This window comes from Arachis duranensis, chromosome 4, assembly GCF_000817695.3.
Source record: "Arachis duranensis cultivar V14167 chromosome 4, aradu.V14167.gnm2.J7QH, whole genome shotgun sequence".
Classification (NCBI taxonomy): domain Eukaryota; kingdom Viridiplantae; phylum Streptophyta; class Magnoliopsida; order Fabales; family Fabaceae; genus Arachis; species Arachis duranensis.
The window spans coordinates 11310919-11320402 of NC_029775.3; the positions used below are offsets into that span (position 1 = coordinate 11310919).

Sequence of the window (9484 nt, forward strand, 5' to 3'; positions counted from 1 at the left end):
TAGTAGCCTAAGGTTTACAGAAATGAGTAAATGACATAAAAATCCACTTCCGGGCCCACTTGGTGTGTGCTTGGGCTGAGCAATGAAACATTTTCGTGCAGAGACTTCTCTTGGAGTTAAACGCCAGCTTTTATGCCAGTTTGGGCGTTTAACTCCCATTTTGGTGCCAGTTCCGGCGTTTAACGCTGGGATTTCTGAGGGTGACTTTGAACGCCGGTTTGGGCCATCAAATCTTGGGCAAAGTATGGACTATCATATATTGATGGAAAGCCCAGGATGTCTACTTTCCAAAGCCATTGAGAGCGCGCCAATTGGGCTTCTGTGGCTCCAGAAAATCCACTTCGAGTGCAGGGAGGTCAGAATCCAACAGCATCTGCAGTCCTTTTCAGTCTCTGAATCAGATTTTTGCTCAGGTCCCTCAATTTCAGCCAGAAAATACCTGAAGTCACAGAAAAACACACAAACTCATAGTAAAGTCCAGAAAAGTGAATTTTAACTAAAAACTAATAAAAATATACTAAAAACTAACTAGATCATACTAAAAACATACTAAAAACAATGCCAAAAAGCGTACAAATTATCCGCTCATCAATAGGTGGGAGATATCTTAAGAGTTAGTTACTTATTCAAATAAGTAGGGCTGAACTACGTCCAACCTCTATAAAGTCGGATAGGAGTAGATAAGGCCACCTTTGTTGGGTGGGCTTTTGTTCTTTTTGGGTCTGGCTTTATTTTGGGCCAAGATATGAACAGTGCTTCTGTTTGAGCTTGAATTTTTATGAGGTCAGACTCGAGCATTTGTAGGTTCAATTTCCTATGTCAAGTATACCGCATTTGGTAGGTCGGATACTTGACGTGTTTTCAAAAGCTTTTGAAACGTTGGATCCCTTTATGGCACGATGCCCATTACTTTTAGGGTTTTCTTGGAAACCGCGCACGTCATTAATGAAGGGTGTTGATTTACTCTTTTGCCCCTTGTATTTTATAATACTCATTTTTCTTCCTTTTTCTTCTTTTTCGTTTCTGAATTGTTTCGTGTTCACTTCCTTTCACCATTTCTTTGCAACCTTTGTTCTTCTTTCAAGATTTCTTTATCTTGAATTCTTGTTTGGGTATTTTTGCTCGTATGTTGGAGAATTTGAATCATATGTGTGTTGCTGTTTATTGTGCGCAAACTTTACTTCGTGTTTCTTTAAGGTTGGTTCCTTTGATCTTTTGGACTTTCCTTTGTGTTTTGGATAATGTGTCTCTACTTTTGTCAATATTTCTTTGTATGTTTGCTAATTTTATATAAATTGATTGTGAAAAGTTGCTTCTTTTGTTGTTGCTGTGAATCTGAACGTAGGGTTTTATTTTGTATTTCCCCCAATGGTGCCATTTTCTTATTAGAGAGGGCATCATTTTCACATTTTGTAGATGTAGCGTAACCATTGTGTGTTGGAAGGGTTTTGTAACGCTCTTGACCCAACCTCTTTTGAATACAAATGCTTGTGTTATTTATTCTTGTCATATCGACTTGTAGTGATGATCTTCTTTTATTTCATTGTAGGTATAGCTTTTATGTCTCGGTCTATAATTCACAACATGTCGTCTAAAGTACCGTTCGACCTGACTTGGGTAGATATATCTGTTCTTACTCCTGTCCTTGTTATTGATAATGAATACGCGGAAACCTTTTGTAGACATCATAGGTTATGTTTGAATCGGGAGGATGAGAGGAGTTATGAGATTGTGGTTGTCGATCCTAAGGAAAGAGTTTGTTTCTCCCGACCTGATATGTCAAAACGTCACTTCATCTGTGTATGATCGCTTTTTTACCAGGTTGGAGGTTAGCCTTCCCTTTTCCGACTTTGAAAGTGAAGTCCTTAAAGCTTGTAATATTGCCTCTACCCAATTGCATCCCAATTCTTGAGATTTCTTGAAAATATACTAACTTTTATGTCAGAAATTTGATGTCCAACCTTCTCTTAAGGTCTTCTCTTATCTTTTTGTCTTTACCAAGCCTTTTAGTTCCAAAAAATAGGGTTAGGTTTCTTTCTGAACTGTCTAGGGGAGAAAAGTCTTTGCCATATTTGACGATTCTTTTCACGATTTTAAAATTTATTTTTCAAGATCCGTTCTGTTGAGGGTGTCCAACCTTTCTTTCTGGGTGAAGGAGATGAGCCTATTTTCCCTTTATATTGGGAAAAATATCATGTAATAGTTAAGTATAATGTGGATGACTTAGATGAGATTAAGGAGAGTGTAGTCGGTCTATTCCAGAAGTGTTGGGGCCAAGCTCCTTATCTAGATACCAAGAAGTTTTTAGGGAATCCAAGCCAACTTCAATCCGAACTAGGTAGTCTTCTTTTCATTTTTTAAATGTAGTTTCGTTGACTTTGTTTTTATGGTTGATGTGATCTAAATCTTAATGTCGAGCAGATAAAATGGCTCCTAAGCGACTGTGATGAAAACACTTTGGACCGCAAGAAAAATGTTATTGCTCGAAACATATAATTAAAAGAAGTCAATGAAACTGCCGATCTCTCCTCCCCTTCCAAATTGGACTCAGGTGCCTCAGCCCATCCTTCCTTCATTCCTTCCTCTAGCTCGGCCAAAGAAACAGTTCTTCCTCCACCTTCCGATTCCAAGTCGAACCCTAAAAGGTGTAAAACTTCGGAATCGAGGGTATTTATAAGCAGAGTTTTAATGCCATTGCTTAGAGTGAGAAGCACATTCTTTCCCACAGCTTTATCAGTATGGATGACGTTTCCATAAAGAGTCATCTCCAGCTTATGGCTCGAGGTGGAGTCCGGGCAGCCGGGATTTGCGCAGCTTTGTTAAGGGAGCTAGAGAAGATCCTCTTGGTGCTACTCAGTGCTCTTTGATTGATTTACAGGGTGAAGTGGCATCATTGAGGGAGTCAAAGAAGGAGTGGGATTGTGAAAGGGAATCTCTTCTTTCCGACCTTGGCAAAGCTCAAGAAAGAACAAAATAGGCAGAGGCAGCTTTAGCCATGGCGAAGGGCTTGAAAAAGAAGGCTGAAGAGAGTTATACCCGAGTCTTTGGAGAGAAGCTTGACTTGGTGGACGAGATCAATAAATCCAGGAAGAAATATGCGGAGCTTGAGGAAACCATAATCGAAGGCATGGACGAGATGGTAGTGAATCTAAAGGCTCAATTTCAAGTTGTTGCTCTAGAATCAGACCTCTTCCTCATTAGCCCAGACAATATTGTAGTTGACGGAAAGATTGTTCTTACCCCTGATGATGAAGGGGACACTCCTATGCCCGATCTAAAGACCTTGGGGGCCTAAGTCAAACAAGCTTCTCAAGCTTCCGCTTCTCAATTGGATGGTGAGCCCCTCCCTTCTACAACCCTCCCGACTTCTGCAGTGTCGATGTCTAAATCTCCCCTAACTTCTTTTACCCAGCTTGAAGATGTCATTACTAGTGGAGAGCTCCTCCCTCTGTAATTTCTAGCTTTGAATGGCCTGACTTGTGGGTCTTATATGAACAATTTAACTTTTTTGAAATAGTTGTAATTTGAACAACTTTTATTTTTTGTTAGAAACCTTTTTCCATTATCCTGATAGTGGTTTTTGGTATGAATGATTGTGTTGTTAAAAAGACGTTGGCGAAGTAAATTGTTCATTTTTTAACCTTTCTTAAATAAGTATTATTTTTTCTTAGATGTCTGAGTTTCAGCTTTAAGTAGTCAGACTTTATCAAGTTACTCTTACATTTCGTTTTGGGTCCGACTCAATTAAGGTCGGACCACAAACTGCTTATATAACTTCTTACACTAATTTGTAACTCGTTGCTTCATCTTGCCGACAATTCAGGCGAGCAAGGATTTTCATGGTTTTCGAGCTTAAATTAATGCGTTTAAATGGGAAAGTTGGAAAAAACATGAATTATTATTAATAGAAAAAGATTTACATAAGTCAGCTTGCTACTAAGGATTTTCTTTTTACCCTTAGCCCTTGCTATGGTGCCTCATTAAAACTCCTTTAAGGAAAACCCTTATCGGAAAAAAACCATGAAGTCAGAAAAAGAATAAACCAGAAAACAAGGTGCGCTTTCTAAATGTAGTACCTATTTAAGTTACATGTGTGCCACAACCCTGAGAACTCGTTCTTCTTTAAGTCGGACATTTTATAGTAACCTTTTTCCTAAGACTTCGACAACCGTGTAAGATCCTTTCCAGTTTGCAGCCAGCTTTCCCTCGCCTGACTTTTGAACTCCGATATCATTTCGGATTAGTATGAGGTTATTTGTGGTGAAGCTTCTCTTGATGACTTTCTTATTGTACCTTAAGGCCATCCTTTGTTTTAGTGCTTCTTCTTTTATCTGAGCTTGTTCTCGAACTTCTGGGAGGAGGTCAAGTTCTTCCTTTTGTGCTTGGACATTGATCACTTCATCATACAATCTAACTCTTGGAGATTTTTCGTCGATCTGTACAAGAATCATGGCCTCTATACCATAAGCAAGTCAGAAAGATGATTTTCCAGTTGTTGAGTGGGAGTTATTCGATATTCCCACAAGACTTGAGGGAGCTCATCTGTCAATGCTCCCTTTGCATCTTATAGTAGGCGTTTTAACCCGTCTAATATGACTTTGTTTCAACTTTGGCTTGTCTACTGGTTTGAGAGTGTTCTACCGATGTGAACTGGTGCTTAATCTTGAGGCTGGCCACTAGGCTTCTAAAGGTTGAGTTAGTGAATTGAGTTCCGTTGTCCGCGGTGATAGAGTGTGAAACTCTAAACCGGGTGACAATATTTTTGTAGAGAAACTTCTAACTTCTTTGTGCTGTAATAGTTACCAAAGATTCTGCCACAACCCACTCAGTAAAATAATTAATACCTACTATGGAGCTTGTAGGAATGGTCCGAGGATATCTAAGCCCTATTTTGCAAATGGCCAAAGTGAGGTAACACTAATTAGTTCTTCTGGAGGGGCTACATGGAAGTTGGCATACTTTTGACAAGATAGACACTTTTTAATGAAGTCGGCCGCTTCTCTTTGCAAGGTCTGTCAAAAGAAGCTGGTTCGGATCACTTTCTTGGCTAGTGATTGTGCTCCCTAAATGGTTTTCACATATGCCATTATGAACTTCTTCTAAGACCTCCTTAGTCTTGGATGTCGGGACACACTTCAATAGAGGTGTGGATACCCCTCTTTTGTAGAAAACATTGTGGACCAAGGTATAATTTTGTGCTTCCCTTATAAGCCTCTTTGCTTCCTTTTCGTCTTTAGAAAAGATATCAAATTTAAGATATTCGACTATGGAAGTCATCTATCCTAAACTTTGTTTGGATATGGCCATTGTGTTTGACTTGTTATCTTCCTTCAGCACTGATGGTGCGTGGAGAGTTTTTTGGATCAAGCTTCTATTGTTACCCCCTGGTTTAGTGCTAGCTAATTTAGAGAGGGCATCAGCTCGGGTATTAGATTTTCGAGCTATATGTCGGACCTCTCTTTCTGAGAACTGAGCTAATTGTTCTCGTGCTTCATCCAAGTACTTATTCATGTTGGGATCTTTAGCTTGATAAGCCCCGTTGACTTGGAAGATTATCACTTGAGAGTCACTAAACACGATCAACCCTTCTGCCCCGACTTCTTTAGCCAGCTTCAAGCCAGCAAGTAAGGCTTCATATTCTACTTGGTTGTTAGAAGAAGGAAACTCGAACTTTAATGATAGTTCAATTCGAGTTCCTTTTTCATTTTTCAGAATAACCCCTGCTCCACTTTCAACTTTATTGGATGATCCATCCACATATAGACTCCAGATTGTAGGGCTTTCGTGGCCTTCAGTGTATTTGAAAGTCGGTCAGATACTGAAATTTGATTGTTGTCCGAGTTTCATACCTTAAGTCGAAATCGGACAATTTTATGGCCCATTATAGCATCCTTCCTACGATGCCCATCTTTTGCAGAATATACTTTATGGGTTAATTAGTTCGGTCCTTTATAGTGTGAGCTTGAAAATAAAGCCAGAACCTTCTGGAAGTGATGATAAGGGTGTATGCAAACTTTTCTATCTTTTGATAGTTTAGTTCTACTCCCTGTAGAGCTTTGCTCACAAAGTAAATGGATTGTTGTCCGTGTTCTTCTTCTCGGACCAAGGGTGAAACTATAGCCCAACTTGCTACTGCTAGATAGAGAATGAGTTCCTCCCCTGGGATAAGTAGGGTGAGGATTGGGGGTTGACTTAGAAATGTTTTAAAGTTTTTGAAGGTTTGTTCGTATTATCGAGTCTATTCAAATTGGTTCCTTTTTTTGAGTATTGAGAACAATGGTATAGACTTTAAGGCTAATCCTGCTAGGAACCTGGACAACGCTGCCAACTTTCTATTTAGTTGTTGGACTTTCTTGAGACAAGTCGGGCTTTTCATGTCTAATATTGATGTGCATTTGTCCGGGTTGGCCTCTATACCTCTTTGAGTGAGCATTAAGTCTAAGAACTTCCCGGCCTCCACTACAAAGGTGCACTTTAAAGGATTAAGTCTCATCCCGTGCTTTCTTATTGTGGTAAATACCTCAGCTAGGTAAGACAAAAGATTAAGGTCGTCTCTGGTCTTGAGAAGCATGTTATCCACATACACTTCCATTAATTTTTTCAGGTGAGATGAAAATACCTTGTTCATCAATTGTTAATATGTGGCCTCGTCATTGTTCAATCCAAAGGGCATTACTACATAACAATAGTTAGCCTTTAGAGTGATGAAAGATGTATTCTCCTAGTCTAGCTTGTACATTGGGATTTGATTGTAACCTGAATATGCATCCATAAAAGAGAGACATCTATATCCTGAAGCTGAATCAACCAAGGGATCAATGCTTCAAAGAAGATATGGATCGTTGGGACAAACTTTTTTGAGGTTAATGTAATCAACACACATCCTCTATTTTCCATTTTGCTTTTTCACAAGGACCATATTAGCCAACCACAAAGAGTATTTTACCTCCCTTATAAACCCAGCCTCTAGCAAAGCTTGCACTTGTTCTTCTACTACTTGTGTTTTTTCAGGACCGAGTTTTCACCGCTTTTGCTAGACAGGTCGGGAGCCTGGATAAACGACGAGTTTGTGATTCATGACGCCAGGGTCAATACCGGGCATATCATAGTGATAAACCACTATTTTACGGTTTATTTTGTACTGAATCGAGTGGATTTTATCCCTTATTCTCACACTTATTCATAGAATTCGCATGTTTTACATTTTCCTTCCTAATTTTGTGCTATGATTGAAAACATGCTTCTTTGACCTTAAATTTGCTAATTTTAATCCTCTCTTATTACCATTCCAAGCCGTGATATGTTTGTTAAGTGTTTTTAGGGTTCATAGGACAGGAATGACTTAGAGGATGGAAAGGAAGCATGCCAAAGTGGAAGGAATACAAGAAATTGAAGGAATTGCTAAGATGTCAATCCTGACCTCTTTGTACTAAATCGATCATAACTTGAGCTGCAGAGATTCGAATGAGGCGGTTCCAATTGCGTTGGAAAGCTAACATTCGGGACTTCAAAATGATATGCAATTTGGCATAGTTACCTTACAGTTAGGTGACGCGCACGCATGGTATGACGCGTACGCGTAACTGGTGCGGCAGACAAGCCAGGCATACGCATGACCACGTGGGCTTTCCAGGCGAAGAGGTTGGAGTTTCTTTATAAGAGCTCAATAAGATTTGCCTTTAAACTTTCATCAAAATCGTCTCCTATATTTGTTGTCTTTTCTACCTGATCTCCGATTTGAACTTTTTTTACTTTTTCCTCAAGTTGTGGACGCAGTTCTTTTGGTACTCGGACATTGCTAAACTCAATAATATTGACTTCCTTACCTTTGGTACCACCCCTTGGGTTGAGACTTTCATTGTAACACTTTCTTACTAATCTTTGGTCTCCTTTTATAGTGGTAATTTCTTCTGCAGTTGAAAATTTCATGCATAGGTGAAGTGTAGAAATGATTGCAGCTAATCGGTTCAAGGTTGTCCGACCTATCAATTTAATGCCCTGCTATATAATGTCATGCTATATATAAGCCCTGCTATAATCGGTTTAGTTGGAAACTTCATGCATAGGTGAATGCATATAGTAACAAGGGGAATACTAGGGGGACAATGACTTTGTTGAACAATATGAACAACCATCAATCACACTACATCCTAATTTAATGCTACTAATTAAATTTAAGATCAATTTACTCTTTTAACCTTATTAATTCACATTGTTCAAACATTGTTTAAAAATGTTGTTGGTTACCTATATTTTTTCTACTAACAAATGCCCTGCTATTTAATCAAGTTCTGTCCACTTAAGCCATATATATGATGCAGCTTCAGCGTGTCTCTCATTTCATCATTTCAAGTTTTCAACTATATGACTAATCATCTTCCCTGCTTTTTAATTTCGCAGATACTTAAAGGTTGTGAAACTTGTAGCGGAAAAGGAGCCATCGAATGCCCTAGATGTAAGGTCATATATATATATATACATTCCTTAAACATCCATCTTCCTTCCCTAACACATTATTCATTCTTTGCTCGATTTTTTTTAACAAATTCGTTCAAACACTGGTTATTTATTTTGGAGTATATGACAGGGGACGGGAAAGAATAAGAAGAATGGGAATATATTTGAAAGATGGAAGTAAGTTATTCTCCCTCGCATATTTGAATGGGAATATATTTTTGAAATCTATACACATTTGTATATATTTATTTTCAAGGATTAAAAATTGGTTGACTTTATAGTGATGAGTTGTACTGGATTAGCATTTTTTTGTTTCTATGACATTGCGATCCATGATATAAGTATATAACGTTATTCAAGTAGTTAAGAGGCCTTGATCACTTGTTTAATCCAACAATCACTATCTGATCTTCTCTTCATTAGTAACAATAATATAATATAATATTATATACAACTATAGCTCTTTTTATTCTTGTACTTTTCTTTTATTTTAAGTAGAATCATAAAAAGAAAAATGATGAATCTTGATAGGTGGACCTGGATCTTGGAAACTATGAGCGTTTTATGATATCAAGTTGACTCGTGATAATAACATAACCACTGGGAATATTTACCAGGCAAGTTTCTTTTTTTTCTTTTTTTCTTCACACTCCAACATGTTTTCAATAATATATGATGTTGTTTACTTGTTTCAGTTCAGTGTTTTCTCCTCTTTTAGATTCTGAAAAAAAAAAAAGGAAATTGCAAATTTACAAAAGAACCCTTTGTTTATGTTTATCTCCTTCAGTTTTGGATTTTTTAAACTAGTCAAGAGTTAACAATATTCAACTCATATAATGAAAATTTGTGGTTGTGGTTGCTGATGCAGCGCACATTAAGTATGCTTGACATAAAAATAATCTAGATAAAGTTGCATTGACTGCTAATACTTCTGTACTTTTTCCAAAATTGTTAATAGGACTTGGATGAAAGCATGCCTCTTGCACTTTCTTTAGCTTCTTTATTACAAGGTAGCACCTTGTTAAGT

General features: G+C 38.0%; 1 long non-coding RNA gene across 1 annotated transcript; it reads left to right on the plus strand.

Annotated features, from left to right (window-relative positions):
* The first annotated feature begins 8272 nt into the window (after nt 1–8272).
* Nucleotides 8273–9145, plus strand: LOC107483320 (uncharacterized). Its single transcript, XR_001590844.3, has 3 exons — nt 8273–8455; nt 8588–8634; nt 8989–9145. It is a non-coding gene; the product is annotated as an uncharacterized LOC107483320 (long non-coding RNA).
* Nucleotides 9146–9484: the final 339 nt, after the last annotated feature.